This window comes from Somniosus microcephalus, chromosome 2, assembly GCF_052327205.1.
Source record: "Somniosus microcephalus isolate GS21.2 chromosome 2, FLI_Smic_1.0, whole genome shotgun sequence".
Taxonomy (NCBI): Eukaryota; Metazoa; Chordata; class Chondrichthyes; order Squaliformes; family Somniosidae; genus Somniosus; species Somniosus microcephalus.
In genome coordinates, this window is record NC_140988.1 from 27,553,492 (window position 1) to 27,567,317 (window position 13,826).

General features: G+C 42.8%; 1 protein-coding gene across 2 annotated transcripts in view; it reads right to left on the minus strand.

The window, feature by feature from the left end:
• The window catches only part of LOC147122624 (limbin-like), a 217,747-nt gene that overhangs the window by 21,736 nt on the left and 182,185 nt on the right, over positions 1-13,826 (minus strand). The window lies entirely within an intron of this gene.

Here is a 13,826-nt window from a genome sequence, read left to right on the forward strand (position 1 = left end):
AGGACCCTAGGAAGTACAGAGTGTCAGAGGGACCTTGGTGTACATGTACATAGATCCCTGAAGGCAGCGGAACAGGTAGATAAGGTGGTTAAAAAGGCATATGGGATACTTGCCTTCATTAGCCGAGGCATAGAATATAAGAGCAGGGAGGTTATGATGGAACTGTACAAAACGCTGGTGAGGCCACAGCTGGAGTACTGTGTGCAGTTCTGGTCGCCTCACTATAGGAAGGATGTGATTGCTTTGGAGAGGGTGCAGAGAAGATTCACCAGGATGTTACCTGGGATGGAGCGCCTCAGCTATGAAGAGAGGCTGGACAGGCTGGGGTTGTTTTCCTTGGAGCAAAGAAGGCTGAGGGGGGACCTGATTGAGGTGTACAAAATGATGAGGGGCATAGATAGGGTAGACAAAGAGGAACTTTTCCCCTTAGTAGGGGGGTCAATAACAAGGGGGCATAGATTCAGGGTAAGGGGCAGGAGATTTAGAGGGGATTTGTGGAGGAACTTTTTCACCCAGAGGGTGGTTGGAATGTGGAACTCAATGCCTGAAAGGGTGGTAGAGGCAGGAACCCTCACAACATTCAAGAAGCATTTGGATGAGCACTTGAAATGCCATTGCATACAAGGCTATGGACCAAATGCTGGAAAATGGGATTAGACTGGACAGGGATGGATGGGCGGCGCAGACACGATGGGCCGAAGGGCCTCTTTCTGTGCTGTAAAACTCTATGACTCTATGACTCTAAACCAGGAATGACAGAAATGGATCAAAGTTAGCTACATAAAATGTTTCTATGTTCTTTTTTGGAATGTTTGCACTTGAGTGTATAAACGACAAGGTAAACAAACACAAAAAGAGAGAATAGGTGATCTACAGGAAAAGTCAGATCATGATATGTGTGACCAATGGATCTCTGTTACGTTTTGGGAAATTTGCCCTAGATATTATATTTGGATTCACTGTCACTGATCACTCGCATCAGCAGACCTCACATCCCCCATTTACAGAGAAAAATTGTGCAGAAGAACAGGTACTCTGTGAACAAGATGTGCCTTTAAGTTCCCAATCATCTTGGCAAATGTAGTGGAACCCGAGGTCAACCAGAGAATCCTTGCCACTGTTCCCCAGCTTACTTGATTATATTATGTGCCAGAACGCAATCTCTTTGGCTTGAGTATTAGACCGTGGCTCAGGTTAGAAACCAACAGCCACATTTATTTAACATTAAATAGGTAAATGATTGGTATTTCATATATTGTATGGTGTATTTACAGTACTTATGTACTACAGGGGAGTTCTCCCAGTGTCTTGGCCAATATTTAGCCCTCAACCAAAATCACTAAAAACAGATTATCTAACCAGAAAGCTGTCAAGAAATGTTTCTTAAGCATATGGATCTGAAATGACCTTTTTGCATCCCAGTCTGTAATGTATATTATCTGCAACTTACAGAAATAGCCAGCAGTAACTGACCTCAACCCCACACGCGCTGTGACCAGCAAGAAAAAATGCAGTAAGTAATTAAACAGAAAATAAAACGCTTCATTTTCATCATAGGCTGAATCCGCCACAGAATGATGGGATGTAAATCTCCTCTGTCTGTTCGCTCTAAGAGCATAACATTATCCACAATTTAACATAAATTGCTACCATATTAGCAATTTGAATTAAATTTTAATGGAAAAAAATTCATGTTGGCGCAACAGGGTGTGCTCTCTAAAGTTGGGTCAAAAAAGACACATTTTTGGGGCAAGGTAGAACGGGCTTTACTCTGCCTTTGGCACATATGCTGAGTGGCTTGGGAATATTGGATGCTGGTTCTAGCTGCCAGAAGTAGAAAAATATTCTATTCTCAACACTGCCAGTCATATTAAAAAATCAACTAATTCAGTCAAATTGGCAGCCTCCAAGGGGCAACTGGCCCAAAAGGTGAGAAGTTATTTAATTCTTTTTAAAAGGTTTCCTCATGTGCCTGGAGGTGCAGGAAACTAGGGCCTCCCCCTGACTCAGGCTTCCCACTCCGACCTATCCCGATCTCCTAACCTCCGCCCCCCACCACCAACACTTACCTGACCGTTGGCCCTATTCTCGCCTGCCGATTCCACATCATTCATGCCGGGTTCGGGCAGGATTCAGGCCTTAAGTAACTTACTGAGGCCCTGGAGTTAAAATGGCCCAGGCCTCATGTCGGTGAGTTAGGGCGAGCCTGTCACGTGACCCACTGGCCCCTGCTCACCTCTCTCCCGGATTAAAATCGGGTCTTAAAAATATCCAGGCTTTCATCAATTTTTTAAATAGATATACAGTACTAATCATCAGATGAGCTAATATGGTTCAAGGTATGAGAATAGTGCGGGAAGGCGGAGTTGGGGTAGAAGATCAGCCACGAGCTTATTGAATGGCGGAGCAGGCTCGAAGGGCCAAGTGGCCTACTCCTGCTCTTATTTCTTATGTTATGTTAAAAGTAGTCATGATGCAGGTTAGATTAATCCAGTGTAACCACAGGAAAGTTCTGATGCAGACGTGAGTAAGTTTAATAGACAGTTTACACTTAATTAGAAACACTTGAGTTCTTCATACAGAAGGAACTCTGAACCTTTCAGTATAAGTATATCTATATCTCGCTCAGCGAAAGAAGCCATGGTCAGGTAGCACAGCTTCATGCCTGCCAATTATATGGGAGCAGCTGACAAAGAATGGAGATTTCTTTCCGTGACCATCAAACTGGAGAAATGAAACTGTTAGAAGTAATTCAGCAATGAAATGGAACAAAATGATTAGAGGCATTTCTGCCTCTTTTCCATATGTCAAACTGCCAACTTAAATAGCATAACAGAAGCAGAGAAAACACTTTCTGTGACAGAATAAGACTAGCAGAAGCTGATGGAAAGTCACCTAAGGAAAAGGAACTCTTGTATATTAAAGCAATCCTTTCCCAATATGCAGGTGAACTTTAGATACAGAATTATGCCTAGCTGGAAGCAAACATCTTTCAGGAAATAGTCAACCCTGATATTCAATTATAGCTGTTTATTCAATAGCTCACACCTTTTTTTTGCTCGAGATATGCACTATATTCTGAATAAAAGACAACAATACCGATGGAAGCAGATCTGAAACTACATTGATTGGAGATGGAGAGTGAATAAGGTAATGTTATCACTACCGAATAATGTCACTTGATTGACAGGTTACAAAAAGAGGTTTTGCAACACCAAAGCAGAATTAGAAGGGAACTAAGAGCCTAGTATATGTTAAAAGGAAATTACTTGGCAGTACCAAAAGCACACTTATGAGCCACTGAGACAACAGTAGTCTGGTACCTCAGTAACAATATTGCACAGTCTACAATACTAAATATTTAGAGAATTATGGAGGTTTACAATTACAAAATGTTGTATTTAAAGATCCCACAGTGCTATTTGAAGAATTACAGGAAGTTCTCCTGGTGTCCTGGGTAACAATCCTCAAACAGCCATGACCACCAAAAACAGACACTTCCTTACCTTTGTGGACATGGCTGGCGCAGAATGGCCGTCGTGCTTTCCTAAATATCAACCGCTGCACTCCAAAATAATGAATTGTGCGAAGTGTTTTGAGGCATATATAAATGTAAGTATTTTCAGTAAAGGTTTTAAGATGTCCTGATGATCAACAAGATCAAAGAACTACAGTAAATTTGTTATGCAAAATCTCTCTCCAATAAATCCATGCTGACTCCCTTCTTTCAGGATGCCTTCTAAAACTTAACCACAACAGAATGTAGGCTTGCCAACCTGTAGCTTCCTGAATCGCCCCATGACTCTTTTTAAAAATTGCTGCTATGTTACCTACTTTCCAATCCTTGGACACTGGACCCATTTCAAAGGATTCCCTAAAGATAATGGCAAGGATTTAGTTAGCCACTTCTTTAAGTACCATGCTTGATGGCCATCCAGGTCTTATGCCCTCTCTGCCTTTAACTTGTTCAGCTCATCAGTGTCTGCCTTATCTGAAATTTTCTATTTCTTTTGCCCTTCCTCTGTGCACCCTGGAAATTCATATTCCATGCTGGGAAGACTGTGAACACCAAGAAGAGGAGTAAACTTAGTACGTATAGTTGCTAATCTTTTTTCACCTACCCGCTGAGGAAATCTACATGATACAAGGGGTTAATTTCAAGTGCTTGCTGGGTAAAAGTTTTCAGACTTGACACTGGGCAAGTGTCGATGTGTAACTAGAGCTATTGCACGTACTTAGATTACAGCCAAGAACAGATGTCTGCCCACCTAATGAGAATGTAGAAGTGAAACAATGGGTTCCTTTGAAGTAACCACTGACCTGACAACTCGTGACCGTAAGCAAACCTACCCTCCCAATACATGATTAAGATTAAAGAGGACCTCCGGTTACACGATTCATGCCCTGTTATAGATTAACGGTTGACTTATGTGTCCAGGATCCTTCTGTCAATACGTCATAAGACCTGATGATTAATCTAATATGTATCCTGATAGAGGAACAAAGGAATGTCAATCAAACTTGTTTGTTACACTGTATAAATATGGAACGCTTACGCTGTATCATGGGAATAGTAGCCTCACCCCTTGAGTAGAGGTGCTGATTCCCCTTGCAAGAAAAAGAAATAAAAGGCCTGTCCGTCTGACGAATCCAAGTGTGTATTGAGTCATTACCCAGATCTAAGAAGTAAGGCACTTCTACAATTTGGAGGTTCCACCGAGATGGCTTGCTGTACCAATTGGTGAGTTAACAGACGCCGAGTACGTTGCTCAGTTAGGAAAAATCCCATCGGCCGAAGGTGGTGTTTTGCCACATTTTTGGGACTTTCCCTGCCAGAAGCATAGCTGCGCATAGTCTGTTTATTCCATTGGACAGTACTGCCATCGGGTAATTGACTCACAAGGTTCGGAGGTTAAACTGCCGTTGTGACTGCTTCCCTTTCAGAAACGGAACAGAGGACCAGCCATGAGGCGCTGACGCCCCGCGAACAGGATCGTGCAGAAAAGGACTGTATAAAGGTACCAAAGAGAGAAGGTTAAGTCAGGAATTTGATTAACTAAGGAGCTAGCGATTTATTGGAAATTGAACTAGCAAGGTTCCAGCTTGCTGAGAGAGAAGGTTAAGTCAGGAATTTGATTAACTAAGGAGCTAGCGATTTACTGGAAATTGAACTAGCAAGGTTCCAGCTTGAAGTTAGTTGGGACAAATTGAAGGCCCTTTTTGCCAAAGATTTGGCTAAAGGGAGTAGGATAGAGGGAGAGCGAGTGGGTGAAGTTAGCTGGGACAAATTGAAGGCCCTTTTTGCTAAAGATTTGGCTAAAGGGAATAGGGTAAAAAGAGAGAAGAGTGGGCGGTTGTCTGAAACACAGTGTCAATGTTTAATGTTTATGAGAGTGAGTATTTAACTACTTGTTATTATCAATCAACTTTGCAGCTTTGTCCAGTAAGGCTGCATAGGTTGGGGATTTAGTAACACTATTGGTTGTTGTTTAACAAGTGTATTGTTTATTGTTTTATGTATTAATGTTTAGTCATGTCTGATCTGTAGAGGCGTCCCACGCAGATCATAGAGTGTTACGGAATTGTTGTATGTTTTAACTAAAATATTTAAACTGAAAAAAAAAGCTGCAGAAGGGGTTGGAAAAGAGCCAAGCCGGGGAAGTGAGTCCCGCGGCGGAATGTATTGTTGAGAAAATAGTGATGTCTTTTACATGATCCACTAAGCTATTGTGGATTCAGTATTTTCCCCAGTTAGAAATACCTTCCACGAGGGTTGAGAACCCTCGTGTTTTAAAGCATAAGGATATGTCTTAATGTGTTGTAAATATTTTTTAAAAAAACCTTGTTGCAGTCAGTTGACTAAATTCAGTCGGGAAGTGCCGAGTTTCAGTCGCCTAGCCTCAGGCCGGTTATTAAGAGGGCAAATGCCCCACGTGAAGGCCGGGACCATAAAGTAGGCGCCGAAACTCTAAAGGCACTCGGAGTGACAAATGGTCAAGGACTTTGTGACACTGATTTGAAGTAAAGACCAAGAAGATTGGATGTGACTGTAATTTTGATACGTATGTATAGTTTATTAATCTGATCTGTAGGGGCGTACAACGCAGATCACGGATTGTCACGGGAGTTTAGATTGTTTTAAGTGAACCATTTAAGCTGCTACAATGGGTGCTAGCACCAGTAAGCCACCCGAGAAAGGCACGCCAGCAGCCTTTATGTTAAAGAACTGTGGTCAATCATCCATTGATCACCCACTAAATTGGTCCAAATGGACTGTAAATAAGACTAGACCCTTTCCCTCAGATGGTTCATTTAACATAGAAAGAATTACTTGTCTCGAGGAATGTTTAACGGACAAGAGAGAAATAGAGAACAGCCAGATAAAAAGACTGCCTCTATGTTTGTTGAGTCAGAAAAAAAAAAAGATTACCCCGAAGAAATACCTTTCTCCTCTATTATGGTAGGATAACAAGGTAACTATAGAAGGATGAATAGAGGGGAATATAGAGGAAGACGTGGTAGAGTAAGAGGGTATGGACGATCTGGTAATTGTTATAATTGCGGACAACCCGGACATTGGGCAAACCAATGCTCTGCGAAAAATCGTCAGAACCAAACCTCCAATAATGGACCTCCGTTAGAGAATAAAGGTCCTAATTTCACTGTCCATAACCCTTTTTCAGACCAGTCAGGAGGTTACCCTACAAACGGACAGGGATTTAGGAGAAATAGAGATCAGAATTACTGACTGACACCAGCAGCCCCAGGCGCCACAGACCACCAAATGCCCGTTGTTTCTTTAAATTCACGCAGCGAACCTGAAATTAAAATGCAAATAGCTGGGAGACCTATGTCATTTTAGTAGATACAGGAGCAACCTTTTCGGTGTTAGGGAAAGGATATTCTGAAGGAATGCCTATTAATGGGAAAAAGACCCCGATAGCTGGATTGGCTGGAATACTACAACACTTGAATCAATCGACTCCCCTCACAGTAAAAGTAGAAGAATTTGAGGAAGAACACTCCTTTCTGTTATCAGGAGATGTCTCTATGAATTTATGTGGAAGAGACTTGCTGTGCAAAATGAATGCTACAATCATTTGCTCCCCATCAGGAGTAACGGTAGAAATCCAAGTAGATAAGGCATATGCGTACCCAGTAACAGAAATAAAACACCCTGTTCTTTACGCATGGGAAATTGCCGACCCAAGTTTGAGTCCCAAACTTGTCAGTCTGTTAGGAGCGTGGGGATTCGTTACAAGCTCCATAAAACAATACCAGGAATCCCTGAAACTAGGGAAATGGCATTCAAAATTGCACTGCACGGCCTGCTATGACAAAACAGGACAAGATTATCAGCCGTTTTTAAATTTAAAATACCTCCTAACTATTAGACTGCACAGCCCTATAAAGTTACAATTAATCCAGCTGCATCATTACCCAAAAGGTCACAGTATCCATTGTCAGAGAAAGCAGAAAAAGGAATTGAGCCAGTGATGGAATCATTGTTAAAACAGGGAGTTAACGCCGGATAGAATAAAGGTCGTTTGCAACATATCGTTGCCAAAAACTAAAAGAGAAATGAAGCATTTTCTAGGAATGACTGGCTATTGTAGACAATGGATATTGAACTATTCAGAAATAACCAGACATGAGCATGACAAATTTGGAAAATTCGCGGTTACCTGACTTCCTCGGGAACCCAGATTAAAAATGCACAAGAAGTGCAAAATCTTTTACTAGCTATTCAGAGACGTAAACAGATTGCAATTATTAAGTGCCAAGCGCACACGGGGCATTGACAAGGTTGCGCTTGGAAACGCTGCTGCAGATAGCGCTGCTAAGTCAGTAGCTATATCAAGTACTGAACGACAAGTTTCAGCCTTCCCTGTTAGGGAAAAGCCAGAGATACCGCAGCCCCCGTCCTTAGATGATGTGCTGACCCATCAAGATAGGGCCAGTTCTGATGAAGTAAAGGAATGGGTTGTTAATCATTGTTTTAAAAAAACACTGACGGCTTATGGGTTCATCATGACGGCCGCATGGTGGCACCCAAATCATTACTATCACCAATTGCCCGATGTGTTCATAAATTCACCCATGCGGGCAAAGGGGGGATGGCGGACTATATCCTCAAGACCTGGTATGCACCAGGAATCTCAAAGTTGGCAAAACAAATATGTGAAAATTGTACTATCTGCCAGACCATGAATGCAGGGAAAATAAAGAAGGTACAGCCCGCATCCCACCCAAACCCCATGGGCCCTTTTGTACACTTGCAAATGGATTTTATTGAACTACCTGTGTGTATGAGCTTTAAATATGTATTAGTTATTGTTGATATGTTTTCAAGATGGATTGAAGCGTTTCCTTGTAGAAAGAGTGACGCCACTACTGTTGCTAAATGTTTATTGAAGGACATTGTACCTCGCTTTGGGATACCAGCAAAACTGTCAAGTGACAATGGGTCCCATTTTACGGGAACATTGATTAAGGAACTATGCAAAGCCTTACAGATTAACCAGCACCTCCATTGCAGTTATCATCCACAGTCGGCTGGACTAGTGGAAAGATATAACGGGATGCTGAAAAACAAGCCTGCAAAACTGTGTAAAGAAACTGGACTTAAATGGGTTGATTTTTTACCCATAGCTTTAATGACAATGCAGTCTGCTACCAACAGAACTACAGGATTGTCGCCTCACGAGATCGTCATGGGAAGACCACAAAGATTGCCCTTTTCGGCACCTTTAACAGCTAAACAAATGGAGGAAGATATGTTGAGTTATTGCATTGCACTAACCAAATGCATTTCTAGTTTCCATGAACAGGTGAAGGAAGCCCAGGTCGATCCCGCTGAAGGAAAGTGCCATACTTTCGAGCCAGGAGATAACGTCTACATAAAAATCTTCAAGTGAAAGAATGGCCTTCAACCCAGATTTGAGGGACCCTTCCAAGTACTCCTGACCACAAACACCGCTGTAAAAGTAAAGGAGCGACCAACATGGATACATGCGTCCCATTGTAAGAAGGCATCAGTTGAAGACGATACACTGCCAAGATGAACTGGATTTGGATTCTAATAAGACTGTTCCCTTTGTTAACGATAATTGAAACTGCCATATTGATTTACCCAGATCCCCTGAAGGGCAAACCATGCATAGAAGAATGTGTACTTTTAAACAGTGATTTCTTTTATATTATATGCTATAACGAGACTATAAAGGTTCAGCTTCAGGATCACACTATGCAGGTACCCCCGTATCAACCCCTGAGTCTTAGGATTAGGCAGGATAAGTAGAAGATAGATGGAGTAAGTGCAAATGTAACTACACTTTGACTAAAACTACTACTAAACCACCGGGCGCAGTCGAATGGCCCTATTGGGGACGGTGGAACCTGTCCACAGTACAAAATTTGACTAATAAAAAAATCTGGAAAGGAGAACAAGGAATAGGAATGATGCACCAGATATGGAACAAATTTGAAGCCTATAATAACACCTATTTCATCTGTGGGCATAGAGCATACCCTTGGTTACCACAAAACTGGACTGGGTCATGTTATTTGGGATATGTAGTGCCCTATATACATCATATTTCATCTTTGGATAGCCACCCTGGGACACGAGCAAAACGAGCCATTACAGAAACTGAAAGGTTCTTTGCTATAGCATTTCCCTGGTATGGAACAGGGAAGTTAGCAAGAGAATCTATAAACATGGCAGCAGTGTTGGAACAAATAGCCAATGATACTGCTGATGCTCTTAGTGATGTAAACGCAGAAATGGTGGCTATGCGCACTGTTGCCTTACAAAACCGCATGGCTCTGGACTATTTGTTGGCAAAAGAAGGGGGCACATGTGCAATCATAGGAACTGAATGTTGCACCTATATTCCAGATAGCTCAGAGAATATCACCAACCTGGTAAACCACATAAAGGAGGCTGTAGAGAAACTACGTCAACCTGAACCATGGTCCATGTGGGATTGGATTTCAGGATGGGGAGGAGCACTAGGAAAGCAAATTTTGGAAGCCTTAATCGCAATTGTGATGATAATTTTAATTAGTTTATTGATTGGTTGTTTAAAATTATTGTGTACAAAAGTCCTTTCCTTATTAACGTCAACTCCTCCAGTACCAATGATGTCTGAATATGAGGATATTAAGGGTGAGACCTTTGATGCAGAGTTTCTTAAACTTAGCGAAATGGATTGTCCTTAGAAAGGACAAAAGGGGGGAATGAGGAAATCTACATGATACAAGGGGTTAATTTCAAGTGCTTGCTGGGTAAAAGTTTTCAGACTTGACACTGGGCAAGTGTCGATGTGTAACTAGAGCTATTGCACGTACTTAGATTACAGCCAAGAACAGATGTCTGCCCACCTAATGAGAATGTAGAAGTGAAACAATGGGTTCCTTTGAAGTAACCACTGACCTGACAACTCGTGACCGTAAGCAAACCTACCCTCCCAATACATGATTAAGATTAAAGAGGACCTCCGGTTACACGATTCATGCCCTGTTATAGATTAACGGTTGACTTATGTGTCCAGGATCCTTCTGTCAATACGTCATAAGACCTGATGATTAATCTAATATATATCCTGATAGAGGAACAAAGGAATGTCAATCAAACTTGTTTGTTACACTGTATAAATATGGAACGCTTACGCTGTATCATTGGAATAGTAGCCTCACCCCTTGAGTAGAGGTGCTGATTCCCCTTGCAAGAAAAAGAAATAAAAGGCCTGTCCGTCTGACGAATCCAAGTGTGTATTGAGTCATTACCCAGATCTAAGAAGTAAGGCACTTCTACACCGCTGCAAATATATTTATAGAAATGGTTGACAATTCTTTTAATATTGACTGCTATTCTAATCTTATTTTCTATTTTAGTTCTGCTGATGGTTTAACCTTTTAGTCAGTTTTTATATTTGATTCGATCCAGTGTGCTATCTATAGCTTTATACTTTAGGCCTTATCCCCTACAATAGTCTTTTTCCTGTGTTGGGATATTGTTCTGGTGGTACGTATCTGTTCTGTGCTCCATGTATAGTTTTTCTAAACATGATCCACTTTCCTTCCATTATTTTCCTCTCTAAAGATGCTGTTCAGTTCCCTGAGCTCACCGCTCATCTCCTCTAAATCTGCCTCAGTAAATTTCAATATTTCTATTAAACTCATTCACTTTTCCATCATAAGCCTAACCTTAAAATGCCAGCATATTGTGGTCATCGTTATAAGGTGTTCTCTGACCTGTTCTGATAGTTCCTGGATGTTACTTAATATTAGGTCCAACAGTGCAAAAAAAGTGCCAATGTTCAATAATGTCCCTGCTTGCATGGGTTCCTTAACCAATTGAACCATGGAACAATCTAACATTATGTTTTCACTCCTGTACACTCTTCATAGATTTCCCAATCAATCCTAAAAAAAAGTGAACTCACCCATAACAACTGCCTCTGATCTTACGAATGCTTCCCTTATTTGATTACAAAGCATATTTTTAAATAAAAGACTATGGGGAGTGTAATGTATATACCTTTAAGGGGGGAACTATCTTTTACAGCTCATGTATACTGCAGTACCGGCAGTGACCACACCTGTATATAATACTGAGTAGTAATCTGTACAGATCAATTCCCGTGTGAGCCACGTTGAGTAAACACCTGTTGTACCGTTCTCCTGCAGTCTGTGTCTTATTATACACAGACACAACATTGGCGACAAGGCAAGTTTGAACCTACCTGCAACTCTGCATCACCTCCCGGGGATTCGTTCCTGGAGATCAGTGGATTGGAGGTCAAGGCCAGAGACTCGGGCGTCGACCACGGGCAACTGCCCAGTCATCCAGCAGAGACTCGGGGAATTGCGGGGGAGGCTGTCGAGAGCCAGGCTTGGCTTTCCAGTCGAGGTGGTCCAGCGAAACGGGCTGGCAACAGGTAGTGCGCAGACCCTTCCCGGACAGCGGCGGGCTAGAGCCCGACCGAGCGGCACAGCAAAGGGCCGAGCAGCGTCGACGGGGGAGAGAGAGGGCAGAGCGCACAGGACGCAGCCGGTGTTCAAGGGCCGAGCAGCGTCGAAGAGAGGGAGAGAGAGATGCGCAGAAACCCGCGAGCCACCACCATTGCCACGAGGACCGCCGAGAGTGGCGTTGGCAGCAGCGCAGGAGAAGCGCGCGAAACCTACAGGGCGCCGCCATTGCCACGAGAACCGCCGGGAGCAGCGTTGGCAGCAGCGGGGGAGGAAGGAAAGCGCGGGAGATGCCATTTTAAGCCATTGGGAGACGCCATTTTAAACCACACTCAAAATGCCGAAGAGTGCCAGTATCACCGCATTTGACAATGAAGTCGAAGATTGGACTACATATGTCGAACGAATAGAGGTATACTGCAAGGCAAATGAGGTGTCAGATGACAAGAAAGCATCGGTATTGTTAAATTTAATGGGTGCAAAGACGTATGGTTTATTACGAAATCTAGTAACCCCAACGAAGCCAATGGAAAAGAGTTTTGAAGACATAGTAACGATACTACCGGCAGTGACCACACCTGTATATAGCACTGAGTAATAATCTGTACAGATCAGTTCCCGTGTGAGCCACGTTGAGTAAACACCTGTTGTACCGTTCTCCTGCAGTCTGTGTCTTATTATACACAGACACAACAGGGAGATTTTGACCAAATACTTTAGGAGCTAAAGAGGTGGCCAATATGGGGTCTTAAGCTGCAACACCGGTTTAACCCATGTTTAGCGCAAGATGCCTCCTTGGTAAAGGAGTTCCAGTCAGCGCTAGTAATGGCTGCCCAGAAGATTGTTAAGTGGCTGATTAATGAGCTCAAGCTGGCAATTTAATTGTTAAAGAGGCTGCACAGCCTTTTGGTGGATAACGTTCATTTAACAACCTCTCCTAACAGCGACCAACTGAACAGAAGTAAACAGTCATTGCAGAGGATTTCGAGCGCTGCTTAAAGCTGTGCTCAGCTTTCACTCTTCACTTGCTGCTGGAGGTTTGAAGAGGACTTTTGAAAAATATCAGGAGACTTTCTGGGACACTTTGTCAAGAATTCACCAACACTCTGTCAACATTTATTCTGGAAATTCTCTGAGGGCTTCACCTAAAGAGAGTGAGTGCTGTACTACTCTACCTTATTGGACACGTTATAGGAGTCACCAGGAGAAAGGGAGTGCTTGGTCATGGGTATCTTGCGAGGGATCCCCCTTGGTCTGCAGGAGGAATGGGAGGAGAACATGAGGCCAGGCAGAGCAGCACCAGCTGCTGCAGGAGAGAGGGACAGGAGGGCGAGGTCGACTGCTTCCCTCCCCGCGGGTACAGGACAACCCTCCTCCTCTGGACTTCCTCCACCAGGACCTCCGGTGCCATGTCCGAGAACCTGTGCGCCCTCTCACTCGGTCCCTGAGCCATCCTGAAACCTGCCGGTGTGTGTCAGCCAACCTGGTCCACACCATCAGTGGAAGTGGGTGCGAGGAGCCCACAGATGCTGCTCCACAAAAATTGCACCTAATCAGCACTTGAGTGCTAAACCTGCAGGTGTCTGATTAACGCTAACAGGAAAATTCTAATTATGGTAATCAGCAATTAAGACCAAAATTGCGTGCTAAATCCAGACTTTCAAACAGGTGTGTCTTATTAGCACAGCGCCCATTTAGCGCCTGATTTCACCCATTCATCAAAATAACCCCCTATGAATGGATGGAAAATAAATTCTAAGATCTCTACAAATACTGGATTATTTATCAAGCTTTATATATAAACTTTAAAAATATACATGCAAGTTTGCAAAAATGGTGGCAATTTTGAC